Genomic DNA, 16,104 nt, shown 5'->3' on the forward strand with positions numbered 1-16,104 from the left:
ACACAGTTACCATTTTGTATGTGTGTTTGTGCGTGGTGATGACATTTAAGACCTACTCTCTTGACGAATTTCAAGTAAACAATATAGTGCTATTAACTATAGTTACCACACTGTACATTAGATCCCTAGAACTTATTCATCATATAACTAAAAGTTTGTACCCTGATTTTTTGGATATGACACCAAAAACACAGGCAAAAAAGCAAAAATAAACAAGTGGGACTACATCAAACTAAAAAGCTTCTACACAGCAAAGGAAGCAATAAACAGTATCAAAAGACAATCCATGGAAATGGAGAAAATATTTGCAAACCATTTATCTGATAAAGGGTTAAAATGCAAACTATAGAAGGAACCCCTACAACTCAGTGACTTTGGATGTTCCTGCTGGTCACTAAGCCCTTCTAAGCTGCCCCTCGTGCCCCCTACTCATGCCTGTGCAACGATCTCCAGGGCCAGCAGCACCCAGATTTGGGAATTTTACAATATTCTCCACTGAGAGAGCCCCAGGCTTCTGAGAGGATAGACGGTGCCAGATAGTGGGGCATAAGAAACAGGACGGCGGGTACGTCTTGCTAATGGAAAGTAATTATGTCTCAGAGATGTCTGGGGAACAAACAGTTTGGGGAACAAACTGCCAATGAGAACTCCCACACATAGCAGATATTGCATGTCTGGAGCTATAAAAAGCCTTGAATCCAAAATGATCCCACGGAAAGATTCTAAAGGTAAGGGGCATATTTAAGAAATGTAATGTATTGTTCAACCTAAAAGTTCCATATTCAAATTTACTTTAAATGACTCTAAACCCCAATACCCTGAAAGACCCTAATATCCACAAGATCCTAAACCTACCTAAAATGCCCAAACTATCATAAACAATTCTAATTGATTCGACATTATCCTAAACCCAAAATGATCTTAAGTAGTTTCAAAGGTGCCTAAGTCTAATGAGCCTCGCTTTCCCTGGCAACAATATTAATGCTAAAAACTCCAGTGACCTTGACATTAATGATTCAATGATCCTAAACCCTAACAGGCACTGGGGCAGACACCTTGGCCTTGACCTGTCCTGACCCTGATTACCTCATGCCCCAATGATGCGACATCTGTGCCCCAAAGAGCAGGGCTCTGTTTATACACCTTGACTTTAACCCTGACTCGGGGACCCTACTGATGCTGAACCAGAAGACCCTGAATTTCAAATGACAACAGATTCATGTATGGTTTCAACCCCGACCCCCCTGACACTGACAACCCTAAAGCCTAATTACCATAAACTAAGGACCCCGAACTCTAAATTCTGTACATGAGATTGGAGCAGACCCACACCCTGACCAGAGCCCTAATCCTACATCTCTCTTCTTAATGGTTGGATGCCTTCACCCTAATAATCCTAATGACGTGAGAACAGTGATAGACATTACTCTGAGGCTTTCCTGGACCTAAATGTGACTTTTACTCTGATCGTGAGGATTCTAAACCCTGATATCCCTAATCTTAAACCCTAAACCCCAAACAGTGATAAAGCAGTATTAAGACAGGCCAAGTGTGATGATTACGCTCACTCCTGACAAACACCGTAAAACTTCCCCACCACACTCCCTACCCTAAGCCCCACGTGTGTGCTCCTCACCTGAGGACATTACTACAAAACAAAATGCAGTAACACTTTTTATAAATTCATTCCACTTTTGAACTGGGACCCAAAATTCCATTCTAGGATCAGGAGCCATGTTTTTTTCAATTTAATTATCAAAATTCATCCTGAATTGGGATGAAAGTAATGCAGATTTTAGGCTTTAGGTGACTAAATTTAATCCACCCTTGGAGTGATGAAGTTGCTCTTCAGGCCAGTGGGGCGTTCAGCATGTTGAGGAAAGAGGGCGGGGAAATCCCAGGAGCAGCCACTTAAAGGGCAAGCCGACCACAAGAATTCACGCAAGATATTGGAAATGAATCCTATTGAATGATACTGACTTAAACTGCTTCCCTTCCAACCGCCCAAAGAAAATGCTCCAAAAATGCACCCTCCAGAAAACTCAAGATCCATTATACTGTCTTTCCTAGGGGATATATTGAAAGATAATATTTTGATTTCAATGAACTACATAAATGAGATTCAAGCCCTAGTAATAAAAATTGGTCTCACAAGGGTGTAATGATTTCTTTATTCAGAATTTGTAGAGAAAGCATATTAAAGTCTACAGACCTATCACAAAATCGATTCTGCTAACTGAAAGTAGATGCCAAGACGTAACGTTAGGTGAAAATAGCTAGTTGATGAAAAACACCTACAGGATGATACTATTTATGTATCACATACAAACAAAAAATAGTCCATATATAAATGTATAGAAAAAGATTGGAAAGATATCATTGTTAAAGGGTATCTTGAGACTGGAATGGCGGCTGGGGGTGGTGGCTTTACATATGATGGATTAACTTTTTTCAAAACATAGTTTCTCGTTTATTCAATGATATACATGCACTTGGTTTAAAAAGTCAAACAAACCCAGCTCTCTCTTGCTCCTCCCGCACCCCACTTCCCAGTCCTCTGCACGGCTTCCAACGCTTTTGGCTGATTCTTTGGCATTTACCCTCTTATCTGTACATAAGGTATTGATGTCGCTCCTTCTAATTTGCTAATCTGGGGCCTTATCTTTCTCCACCTCCTTCCCCACTTCTTATGTCTCCATCCTGCCAATCAGAGTTTTTGGTTAGAGCCATGTCCAGCCTTTACATTGTATGACTGTATAAATATACTCTGGAAAAGCAAAGTAAGTACCTTACAGTGCTTATTTTTCCATTTTTAGTACAACCTTTTGTTTCCCTTAGAGTTAAAAATTGTCTTTTTGTTTGCTTAGCTTTTTAATGTATTTTTCATGACTTCAGATTCATACTTGTCCCAATTTCTTTAAACCTCTCAAATGTTTCATCTCTCCCAGCATTCTAGCAGTTGTACCTTCTTGGGGGCTCATCTTCTGGGAGTTACCTTCTGAGCCTGGTGCATGGTTGTCAGCGGGTGTCTCTTTATCACCTCCTGGGGTCTGTCTCTCTCCCCTCACCCCCAATCTCTGTTTCCTCTTTCCCACAAACCATGTCCTTCTCTTTTGGATGTACTAGCAGGAGGCTTTCCTGGACCTAAATGTGACTTTGACTTTGATGCTGAGGGTCCTAAATCCAAAAAACCCTAATATTAAACCCTAAACCCTGAACAATAATAAAACAGCATTAAGACAGCCTAAGTGTGACGGGTCGCAAATTCTGACTTCTCAGGCAATTGCTGCCCTGTGTGGATGCAAGCCCCTGGGATTCAGGAACTTCTGATTTTTTTTTTTTTTTTTTAAGAAAACCCAGAACTCCAGATTATTATCAGAATCTCCAATTTTTAAAACACTATGCCAGATTGAAAAAGACTGTCACCTGGATCAGCTTGAGGGCCTCCATTTTGCTGTTTCTACTTTAGTTAACTCAGTTTAACTAGAATTAAGTTGGCCTCCCAGGCCATGCCTAGCTCCTTGTGTTCTATAGTTCAAGATTAGGTCTATATGTTTAGAAGACTGTAAAAGAAAATCCATGTGTTTCTCCACACAAACACAAACTGAGAAGAGCAGCTGGCCTTACAAGATTTGTTGGGGTTTCTTTAGCCACGAGGGTTTGGTTTGGAACTTGACATTCGGGGCAGGCACTGGCTGTGGAACCGGGGCTCGGCCCCAGGATAAAGTTATGGTTGATTCCACTGCTGCCAACATCGCGCCTGCACCTCCATCATCCCAGCTGCCGTGGGTGAGGAGCCCGCGCTAGCTAATAGGGCACAAACCCTTCTCCCCTGGCAGCGTATCTGGACGCCAGGGCCCTGGAAGGTGGGGAGGCAGCAGAGCCTTCTCTCCTGAAGTCCCAGCAGTGGAGCACCACTGCCTCAAGGTCTTGCAGGCATCTGGCCTCATAGCAGCCCCACAGGCCTGTGCGATCTTTTTCACACACACGGCCATGCATTCCAGCCCCTTCAAGCCACGGACGTCACACCCTTGTTAGGGTCAGCTTGGCCAACTCTGCCCCGAGCCAGCCTGCCCCTCTTGCCCCGCCCAGAGCTAATGCCCTCCCGCCTCCTGCTCCATTCTGAGCTTCTGTTAAGACCTGATTCAAGAGGGGCCAGCAGGGCCGTTTGATTCACGTTCAAATTCATGCAGGGACTTCGGTGTATGCTTTTGATGGTATCACTAAATGAGATGCAATAGTGTCTTAGTTTGGGCTCCTCCAGAAGTGGACTGTGACACCAAGATTTGAGGGCTAGTAGTTTATTTGGACTTGATTCCAGAAAACACTAGAAGAGGAGTAAGGGAGTATAACAGGGAAGGGAAAGAAGCCCATAAAAGGTGTGTCATTAATTAAGTCACCACTGTGGGCAACTGGAGCTCAATCCCGTGGGAGACCTCTGGGAGCCAGTGTAGAAGATGCTTTAGAGTTCTCCCACCAAGGGCTGAGGGGGCTGGAGTGTTCATGTCCCAACTTCCATCAGGCATTGGTTGAGAGCTGCTTTTGGGGGTTGAAGGCATTAATTCCCTGACACATCTGGCTTGCAGTGTACACAGGTAGAGCAGGCTTCGGTGGCCAAAGAAAGGTGACCTGTTAGAGGTCAGGCACATGTGCACGGACATGCTGAGTGGATATGGACAATGTCTGCTACGTGATGTTGTATTTGTATGTGTGAAAAGTGGCAACTTCTTAGATGTAAACATTTAAACTATTCCACATTTTTGTAAACTTGTCTTAGCATTTCTTCATCTTGTAATTTCCTGTATGTCCTAAAGCCAAATACCTCTCCCTTCTGCCCCAGGTGACACTCTAGGAATTTACTTAGGGTCCATCTAAACAATCTACGATCATCTCCCCCTTTCAAGATCCTTAACTTAATCTGATTTGCAAAGGCCCTTTTCCCATATAAGATAACATTCACAGGTTCCAGGGACTAGGACCTGGTATCTTTGGGGGGCATATTTCAGCCTATCGTACTCTGGAAAGTGTGAATGCATTTGGAAAAAGTGAGGTTAGACAGAAAGAAATGCCCTCAATCAGCTGCATGAACCCTGTTTAATAGACAAGAAGATACGGAACATCAGAAGTTTGGAACATTGTCTGGTCATGAAAAACAAAGGGAAGTGAATCTGGCTGAAGCGGGGCCGACTCCAGACCTCCAGCTCCCAGCACCTCGGTTTCCCAGAGATCAGTGCCTTTTTCTAGGCCAACTCTGACTCCCAGCACCACTACAAAATTCTGGGTGATTCCCAAGGCAGTTAGTGAACTGGGGAATCTTTGGTTCTTTCCCCCATCATTCATTTGACACTGGAGACAACCAAGATCACAGACAGAGAGAGATAAGAATGAGGGTTTTTCTTTTTTTTTTTTGAGACAGAGTCTCACTCTGTTGCCCGGGCTAGAGTGCCATGGCATCAGCCTAGCTCACAGCAACCTCAAACTCCTGGGTTCAAGCGATCCTCCTGCTTCAGCCTCCCAAGTAGCTGGGACTACAGGCATGCACCACCATGCCCGGCTAATTTTTTCTATATATTTTAAGTTGTCCAGCTAATTTCTTTCTATTTTTTAGTAGGGACAGGATCTCACTCTTGCTCAGGCTAGTCTCGAACTCCTGAGCTCAAACGATCTGCCCGCCTGGGCCTCCCAGAGTGCTAGGATTACAGGCGCGAGCCACCGCGCCTGGCCAGAATGAGGGTTTTTCTTAACCTCTGGGGAGACAGCGCATCCAGGGGAGGAGTGAGCTGGCGACGTAGAAGGCCGAGCTCTCCTCTGTGAAAGCCCGAGTGACGGACTGAACTTACCCCTCTAGTTTCTTGCTCCCCACCCCAGGTGATTTGTTCCAACTTGTGCCACTTCGAGCAAGGTCATCTCCATTCCCTGATGGCCCCATCTGACTTACCCTGCTCTGAGAAGTCCAGGCCATTGGGTGTTTGGGGTCAGCTTTGAGTTGGTTCGCTTCGTTCTCCTCTGAGTACACAGCTGTCAATCTGAAGGCACCTGCCAGATAGAAATAGTGAGTGAAGGCATTTTGTGGACACACTGTGGAGTTTCCGACCACCTGCCCACATCACAGAAGCCCTTTGCCCTTAACTTGCACCTCATGGACCAAGCAGGTGTGTCTGCCCCCTGGAGCACCAGGACCTCCTAGGCCCACCCTGTGGACTCCTAGGAGGGGCCGTTTACAGACCTCAGCCAGTGACCTGGCAGTGCCCTTCCTGCTGATGGCACATGGCTTTGTCCCTTTTCTTCCAACTCACTTCTCAGCTGTGTTCCTTGGGCTCATTTTGGGGGGCATGCATTGATGCCCACTTGCTGAACACCTCAGGTCTTGAGGCCCTTCCAGTGAGCCAGGCCCTTCCTGACTTTTCTAGGCCCTGCCCATTCCCTGTGGTGTTTCCTACCTGTGGCTAGGATGTCCTCTTGGACAACTTGCCCACCTGCCTCCCAGGCCACTACTATCACCATCTCCTGGTGGCTGCTCAATTGGCTGCTTCTTCCTCCTTTGGACTCTGCCTGGAGGTGGCCCCTGGGTTAATCAGGTTGGAGACCTGTAACTTTCCTCCATCTGGTCTCCCAATGGCTTGCAAATGCACTTAGAACTCCTACACAGTCGCCAAGATCCTCACCACCAGCCCCCGGCTACTCCCCAACTTCCTTCCACATGCCTGCCCTCCTGCTCCCTATGCCGCACACCTGTCTCCCCAGGCCCGCATCACATTCACAGCGCGGGCCCTTTGAATGCATGGTTTTCTCTTCCTATGGCATCTTGGTGGAAGAGACACCAGATCTCAGCATGGCTAACTAGTTCATTCTCATTTTTCAGGTCTCAGCTCAAATATCCCTTCTGCAAAGAGGCCATCCTTACCACCCTAGCTAACATCTTCCTTGCGCTGTCCTTGCGCGGCTCAGGTGTTAGCTGAATGGGACAGCCAGGCCCGCCCGTCCCGGGGAGCGATTCGCGGCCAACGACAGGCCCATCCTTCGGCCTGGGTGGGCCGCAGCGGTCCTGAGGTTCCCAGGTTACCCAGGTTACCATTTTCATTATATAGAAAGGATTCTTATTGAGAAAAAATTTCATACAACGATGAAACACCTATTTTAAGTGTCCAGTGTGAAGAGTTTTGACAAATGTATACATCCGTGTAGCAACACCCCAATCAAGATTCAATAGTCCCCCCTTATTCTTGGAGAATATATTCCAAGAACCCCAGTGGATGCCTGAAACCCGGACAGTACTGATCTAGATTGCCGCCAATTGGAACACATTTCTGTTCTTGCCTTTCACCCACAAATTAATGCCTTTTCCCTCTTAACTAAGCACTTATCATGCGCTGTGGCTATACCTTTGTAGTTTGAAGGGTGACAGCAAAACTAGCACAGATTTCTTTTTCTTTCCTCACACTTTCATGGATAGAAGATTCCATCCTACCATAGATCTTAGCAACCTTAGCATGTGATTTTTTTCTCTTATTAAGTCAAGAACTTTCATCTTTTCACTTAAAGGGAGCATTTCACAGCTTCTCTTTCGCACATCTAAATTGCCAGTTTCACCACTTTTGCATTTTGGAGACATTATTAAGTGAAATAAGGATGACTTAAACACAAGTACGGTGATACCAAGTTGATTTGATAATGGAGAGGTCTACTAAGTGACTAACGGTTGGGTAGTGCATACAGCCTGCATCCACCGGACAAGGGGACAATTCACGTCCCAGGCAAGACCATGAGAGTTGATGCACTATTTCATCACACTACTCTGAATGGCACAAACTTTAAAATCTATGAATTGTTTATTTCTGGAATTTTACATTTAATATTTTTGAACCACAGTTGACTGCAGGTAACTAAAACCACAGAAAGCGAAACCACGGATAAGGGGAACTCCCGTATGGCCTTTCCCCAGCCCCTTCTTAACGCAAGGCCTGTTTCATTGACGTCACTTAGCTCTGTAGGGCGTTGTCTTCTTTATCTGTTTGTTTTCTCTCTTCCCCTCTACAGTGGAAGCTCCCACAAAACAGGAATCTGTCTTGTTCACTGCTTTCTTCCTCATGCTCTAGACACCCCTCTTGGTTGGAGGGAATGAATGAACAGCCTTTCCCACGGGCATGAGCAGGGGGCCTTGGACTCCCTCGTTGCCCTGCCCTTGGTGGAAGGGAATTCAAGAGGCAGGCTGCCCCGGGGTGCAGTGCCACACTTGGTCCCCTGGCCTCTGGGGAACGGGATGTCTGAACTCTTCCCTCCACCCCGCTCCACCACGTCCGCCTCCCGCACGCACCCGGTCCGAGCGCCCCCAGGAGCGTCACGGCCAGGCGAGGAAGCGCCGGGGAAAGCCAGACGTCGTTCGCGGCGCCTTTGGAGTGCTCGGAGCACGCAGACTTAGGCGGACTCTGCTGACAGGTGTTCCCCGGAAGTTATTAAGGCAGGGTTTTGAAAACGCATCTCCGGGAAGTGCACCTGCGGGGGCAGAGGACGAGAGCGACGCCCCCTGCCGGCACCGTCTGCCTGCGTGGCCACTGGAGGGTCTCGCTGTCCTTGTGCCGCTCGGGTGTTAGCTGAATGGGACAGCCAGGCCCACCCGTCCCGGGGAGCGATTCGCGGCCAACGACAGGCCCATCCTTCGGCCTGAGTGGGCCGCAGCGGTCCTGAGGATGAAAAGCGCCCTGCAGAAGGCCGGGGGCGCGGCTGGGGGTTCGCCCCTTGTTTGTCGGGGCGGGCGGGGTGAGGGCACCCCCTGGTGGTCAAGGTGCGGTGCAGCGCCCACTCCCCTGCCCTTCTGAGCAGTGGCCGCCAAAGTGGGTGGGAAAAGACTACAACTTCAATTTTGATATAATCGAAATTTTTAAATCTTAAAAATAGTGACATTTTGGCTTTGGTGTCCTTACCTGGTTTGTGTATCACCGCCATATCATGAGACACCTTCTATGGGCTCGGTGGTTTGGGACATAAAGCTTTTGACGCATGCCCAGTGTGTGTGCGTCAGCTTTCTGAGCCAGACTTCTCAGGTTTGCTCTCTGGCTCGCCTGTTGTGGGACCTTGGATTACACTCTGCCCGCCTCCATTTCTTCATCTATTTAATGGGTATAGTATTAGTACCCAACTCATGGGGCTGCTGCAGGAATTAGATGCCTTCCAAACATTAGGTGCATTTAAAACATGGGTTAATAGAAAAGTACCTTGGTGAGGACTATACAGGTGGCAGCAACTATTGTTTTTTAGTTTTACTTAGACTAAAACAATCACAAAAATCCTAAAAGGATTAAAAATTACTGCACAAAATATAGATCAAGATAATAGTATAACACAAGTGTAAGAGGGTGAAAAGATGGACCACTAACATTAATGATATTTAAAAATACATGTATGTAACGTATAAGTAAGTATCAGTGCATATTAGGAATGCTTGCTGAGTGGGCATCCAATCTGAAAGCTTTGGGGACCACTGGTTCTGAGCCTGGGTGGGGATGAGTGATCCCCAACAGAGATGTGGGCTTCATTGTGCTCATCTCCTTTGATTTACTCACATGCCCTTTGGGATGGTGATGGACCTCAGTGTCATGTTCCATGTGGGGACACTGAGGCACAGAGAGGTCAGCAGTGTTGTCTAGTTACAGGGGTGGTCACTGGCTCGACCAGGGCTGTTCACTCCAAAGGTGCCTAGTCTTCACATGTGGCTTCCCAGGAAAGTTAACCTCTTGTGTGCCCCATCGGAGGTACGAAGAAGGGGGACCCAACAACCTTTGCATCTTATCCTTTGGCTACCCATTCCCCCCACCACTCCCTTCTCTAAAGGATAGCAGGTTTGGGACCAGGGGAATTTGGAGCCAGGTCCTGCTCTGAACCTTATCAGTTCTGCTGCATCCAGGGTAAAGAATGCCTTGCACGGTTCTCGTCCTGGTCAGGATCACTTTAATAGGTTTTTTCCCTGCCATTCTGGACCAGGGGGTGGCTGTTGTAGTTCTCAGGGCCATGTCCAAAGCAATTGCTAGCAAGTAGGTATGAAGCCGTACATGATTAATAAAAGACTCCATTATGAACTTTTGTCTCTGTCTGAGTCAATACTGAAGAAAAGCCATTTCTGAAAAGTCATCTGCTGTGCTGTCATGATAGTTTTTCAGTACAACTGCCATCTAGAGGTAAAACGTGGACTTCCAGTCTGGGAGTCTGTTCAATGTATAATAAGGAACTGGTTGATCATCTGTCACACGCCAGGTGCTGTTCTAGGTACTGCAGGTATAGCTCCTCCAGCGAGGTGGGGGAACTTAACTGCCCCCACCTCACCCACAGCCCTTCCACGAGGAGCACAGGTGTCCAGTCAACATGCAGTTGCGAGTGATAATAAAGGATTGTTGCTTTAAGACCTGGAGTTTTGGGGATGGTTTGTTCTGTAGCAGTAGCTGACTGATACAAGAAGAGAACAGGAAGCTGAGACAGACGATGGTGCAGCAGCAGAAGGAACCGATAGCCTGGGAAGATCTGGGGAGGAGCTGACGCCTGGGCTGAGGCCTGAAGTTTGAGAAGGAGCTTGTCATGTGATGAAGGGAAAAGAGTTGAAACAAACGGCCTGAGTCTAGAGAGACCACGTCGTGTTTCTGGAACTGACAGAGGACCCACGTGGCTGAAACGGAGTTTGCCAGGGAAAGAGGGCTCTGGAGGAAGCTGGCGAGAGGCGCAGGGCTTTTGAGGCCAGTGTAGGGAGTTCGGATTCTATTTAGTGCAATGGAAAGCTTTCAAAAGGTTTTAAGAAGAAAGAATGAAAGAGAGAGTCATAGGCTTTTAATAGTTCATCCTTGTTCCTGTTGAATGGAAGCAGGAATGTTTTAGGAGCTTGTTGCAGACGCTCAGATGAAAAACGAGGGCAGGGAGTGGAGGTGCCGAGAATTGGATTAATAATGCATTTTAGAGAGAGATCACAGGACATCAAGACTTCTGCTTTGGAGTGTGATGGAAAACTACTCTCATCTACCAATTCCTTTCCCCAAAAAAACCATCCTTAGAAATTCAGAGGAGAGGAAGGGAGGTGGATGGTGGGTGGGCATGCGGCAGGAAGTGCAGAAATCAAGCAGCAGCGCCATAACTCATATTTGTGGAGCACTAACTGTGTTCTAGGCACTACACCAGGCACTTGGCATTCCCACAGCAACCCCCTGAGCAGGTCATTATCCCCACTTTACAGATGAGGAAACGGAGATAGCACGAGGATAAGTGACTTGCTCAGTCTCCTGTAGCTGGTAAGAGGAGCACAGTGTTCTGGGCTTTGTCACAGTCTCTGTCTTGGCCACGCCCCAGGGGAGGACCCCAGGAAAATGGTGCTGGAGTTTGCCTTTGAGAGGCTTTAAGATCTCAGCAATGCCCCCCAGCCCTGTGGTGCCACAGCTTCAATACCTGGATAGTCAAGACCCCTGAGCACCTCTCACGTGTAGGCTCATGGCATAAACCTTTCGGCAAAGTCTACCCATTCCCAACCCCAACTTGCTAACTTAGCTTTGCTCCCAGCTGTGGAAAGCAGCTAAATTACCTGGGAAATTGCTTTCTTGATCAATAAGGTTAATACATGTGTTTCCCCAGACTTAATATTTGCTTTTTAATGAGAGTTTTAAATACACATAGAAAAAGTCCAGTCTTTTGAACCCAAAGTTTTAAGTCCCCTTTGAGATCTGGAAAGTCAAATTCTGGGGCTAGTGCCTGGTTTGGTGGTGACAGGCAGGGGGTCTCTTGCAGTATTAGGCATATTCCCGGGCAATAGCTTGTTCTCACACAGCTTCCCAGCACCTAAGTACAATAAGCTATATTTTCTCGCCGGGGGGCCTGAGATTTTCCTCTGTCTCTTTGTTCAACTGGTTTCCTTTCCTACCAGCTCCCATTCTTCCCACCTGCAGGAAGAGATGACAAAACCCGGAGCCCAAGCCTCCTTCAGCTGGGGCGCACCATGCCCGGCAGCACTGAGCTCGACAGCTCGGAGACTCGCGGAGAACAATGGAGCCCGGAGAGGCTGGGGTCTGCTTCCTCCCGCCAGTCTTCATCTTCACTGGCTGTTTTTGCTGAAGTTGTTTTGCTTTGTCCTCATGGAAAGGTGCCTGTTGGCAGTTGTGCCTTGGGGCCTGGGGCTCCCCTGAGTATAGAAGGGCCTCTATCTACTATAAAAAAGGGGAGGCAAGTCTGTGAACTTGAATTTCTCAGTGTATTTCCATCCCTGGTTCCTTGTTCTCCCAGAGGGCAGAGCCCAAGGCCAACCAGCTCTTGCTTTTCCCTCTACTCATGTCTAGAGACTAAGGTCCCCGGCCATCTGCCCTCAGCCCAGCCTGGAGGCCGCTGCAGAGGCTCCTACTTCTCCCTGCCTGAGTCCTTTCTCTGCTGTGCTCGGACCCGGGTTAACACAGCAGAGCTACCTTACCCTGGGAGGCTCCAGCTGCCTTGCTCCTTGGCAGGCAGATCCTGAGGTGTGTTCCATCGTCTCTCAGGGGGTCCCCATGGCAGCAAAGTGCTCCTTGCGATACTTCCTGTCTCCCTTCTCCCCTCCCGATGTGCTCCCATGTAAAGTACTTGCGTTCAAAATCTTGTCCTGGGCTCTGCTTCTGGGGTATCCAACCTTGGAAAGTGCTGCTACAGGTCTTTGGTTTTTCATTGTATTTGTAAAGGGCAGTGGATGGTCATTTTGAGCGACAAGAACAAGTAGAACATCATGGAGATTTCCTTCAAGGACAAATAAAGAGCCGGGCACGGTGGCTTAGGCCTCTAATCCTAGCACTCTGGGAGGCCAAGGTGGGAGGATCACTTGAGGGCAGGAGTTTGAAACCAGCCTGAGCAAGAGCAAAATAGAAAAAATTAGCCGGGCGTGGTGGTGCACTCCTACAGTCCCAGCTACTCGGGAGGCTGAGGCAGGAGGATGGCTTAAGCCCAGGAGTTTGAGGTTGCTGTGAGCGAGGCTGACACCACAGCACTCTAGCCCAAGCAACAGAGTGAGACTCTATCTCAAAAAAATAAATAAATAATAATAAACAAAAGGGACAAATAAAGAGCAAAGTAACTTGTAGTCCCAACAGAACAGGCTACTTTTTGCTTTTTAAATTTTAATTGGAAGCATCGCTTCCCTGCAGTAAAGTGCGCTCGCTTTAAATGTACAATTCAGTGAAATTTTCCATATGTCTATGCCTAGGTAACTACCACCTGGATCAGGATGCACTTTAAACACCCTGAAAGTTTCTTCGCTTCCCTCTCCCAGACAAGTGCCGCCCCTGCCAGGACTTGAACTTCTGTCACTCTGGATTAGCTTTGCTTGCTCTTGAATCTCATTTAATTCTGAAACAAATGACTACAAACTGGGAGGCTTACAGCAACGCAAATTTATTCTTTCATAATTCCGGAATCTAGATGTCTGAAATCAGGTGTCAGCAGGGCCGGGCTCCCTCCAAAGGAGCGTCCTTGCCTCTTCCTAGCTCCTGGTGGAGTTCCTTGACGTGTAGCCCAATCATTCCAATTTCCACCTCTGTTGTCACATGGCCTTTTCCCTGTGTCCCTGACTGCCTTCTCCTCTGCTTATAAGGATACCAGTCATTGGAGTTAGGATTCAGCCTAATCCAGGCTGACCTCATCTTAACTTCGTCACAACTGCAAAGACGCTGTTTCCAAATACAGTCACATTCTGAGGCTCTGGGTGGACATGAGGCTTTGGAGGAATGCTATTCAACTCACTGCAGAAGTCGCGCAGTGTGTGCGCTTGTGTCTGGCCTCTTTTGCTCAGCATTGTGTGTGGGTTGTGTGTGGGTAGTGTTCCGTTGTGTGTATATGCCACAAATTGTGCATTTGGTCTGTCCTTGGTGGACTTCATGATGTTTCCAGTTTGCAGCTATGATGAACAGAACGCTATGGATGTTATTGTAGGTCTTTTGGTGGCCCTAACACTCTTCCCCATGGGTCTCTACCTAGGCCTGGAACTGACAGTCTGTCTCTGAAGGCTGATGATTAACGTCTGCAGGATTTTCAGGCTTCTTAGCTGTTTCTGTCAGTGGGCAGAAGAAGAATCCATATTGGGTGCAAATCCCAACATTGCCACTTCTCCCAGACTCCTGACTGGTGTGGGTCGGCGGGGGGGCTCCCAGCACCCACAGCCCCTCGTGTCCATTCAGTGTCTGAGGAAGATGCCCAACCCCCACCCCCACCCCACCACCCCAGAGGTGTGGCAGGCAAGCCCTTCTCAGTAGAGACGGCCCAGGCCACTCCCCAGCCAAGGCTGGCCGAGGACTCATGGAAGCCCGCAGTGCCTAAATGAGAGAAGAAGGTGCCCTAGGTGTTCTCTTCCCTGAGAGGGTATGATAAATGGGGAGGAAAACCAGGAGACTGAGAAAGTAGCAGGACTGGTTACATGACTAGTAAGCAGAAAACATGATTGCAGACCCAGGATTTCCAAACCTTCTGGTGGGCACCTGGGACCAGGAAAGCCATCCCCACGTGGTCTTGCTTTGGGTGGAGAGTGGGAAGATGCAGAGGCAGGTGGACTCACCTGTTCCTCCCCACCCCGATACAAGGACCATGACCTTCAGGTGAAGACTTCAGCGATAAGAACTGATCTTTGAACCTTCTTGATGGAAATGATAAAAATACTAAAATTTATTAAAAGGAGGCAACAAGATGTGGTGGTTAAGAGTAAGTCACCGAGCCCTCTGTCTCCCCTTCTGTAAAATGGGGGTAATTTTAGTAGCGCCCCCTGATAAAATGTTGTAAGGGTTAAGCAAGCTACATGTTGACTCTTAGCACAGGGCTCAGTGCATAGTAAGCACTCAATAAATGCTGGCTGCTACTTTTGGAACTTTGAAAGTAATAATCAGCATCCGTAGTTATTAAATATTTTAATTCGTATGTGTCTTCATTTTCCATTTCAAACTTTTTATTAAAATCATCACAGGGTCCGTAAGAGAATCAAGTGCATAAGAAGATGGACAAGTACAAGAGAGATGGTGTAATTTAATTAAGACCTAGAGCCAAAGAGCAGTCTGCTTCCCAAGCTCCCAAGTGGGCAAGGCAGTGACGGCAGCCCGAAATCCTGAGCTTGCCCTGGTGAAGCAGCACCATCTGGGATTCTTTCAGACCCGCTCTCTGAGGGCTGCCCCTTCTTCCTGGGCCCCATGGCCTTACCCTCGTCAGCACCAACAGCATCTCCTGACAAGGAGATGCTAATTCTAGAGAAACAACCTGGGGACTTCTCAGACCCTCTCCCTTGGGTTGCCCCCTCCAAGTTTGGGTGCTACTTTTAAACTCACTAGAAGGAATCAATCAATGCCAAAGTCCTGGCCCCTCAGTATTTCCGTTCTCATAGAATTTGGAGTTGGAGGGACTTGGGCTCATCTGGTGGTCCCCCAGCCCCTGCTGCAGGGGTCCCCTCTAGTGCACCCTGACTGAGGCAGAGATGCTACTCAGCGGGAGCTACGTGTTTGAAGGTGACTCTCCACCAAAGGGGGTACTCTGGCCTTCTTTCGATGTCTGAGCCTCTTCTCTGCCCCCATGTGGCCCTCTCCCCTGTCCCCAGCATTCCCAGATGTGCCCTCTGGGGCAGCACAGGGACTTCTCTCACCAGGACAACCAGCACCAAGAACAGCTCTTCTGGCTCCTAAGTCTTTGTTCCTGAGCCGCCTCAGGGCTGGAAAGGGGGCCCTCAGAGCCACTGCACGGGGACCTATTTGCCTATTCCGGACATTTCATATAGGTGGAATCATCCAGGATGTGCCTTGTGTGTTGTTGTTGTTGTTGTTGTTGTTTTTTACCACTTATCATATTGTTTTCAAAATTCATCCATTTTTCATTTCCTTTCTTGCCTGTATAGTATCCTGTTGTATAGATAGACCACATTTTGTTTATCATTTCCCTGTTTTAATGTTTCCTTTTGAATTATGATCTCCACACCATGCAGCAGGTTCAGCCAATAACTCTCATTTTATAGTAATTCTCCCATTTTCAAAGACTCATCTATTTCCTCTTTTTAACTTATGCATTTACTGATGTAGAGCAAAGTGTACACATCTTAAGTGTGTGGGTTGGTAAGCTTTCACATGTCTATATCTGAATAACCACCAC

Source organism: Propithecus coquereli, unplaced genomic scaffold (assembly GCF_000956105.1).
Source record: "Propithecus coquereli isolate 6110/MARCELLA unplaced genomic scaffold, Pcoq_1.0 Scaffold139, whole genome shotgun sequence".
Taxonomy (NCBI): Eukaryota; Metazoa; Chordata; class Mammalia; order Primates; family Indriidae; genus Propithecus; species Propithecus coquereli.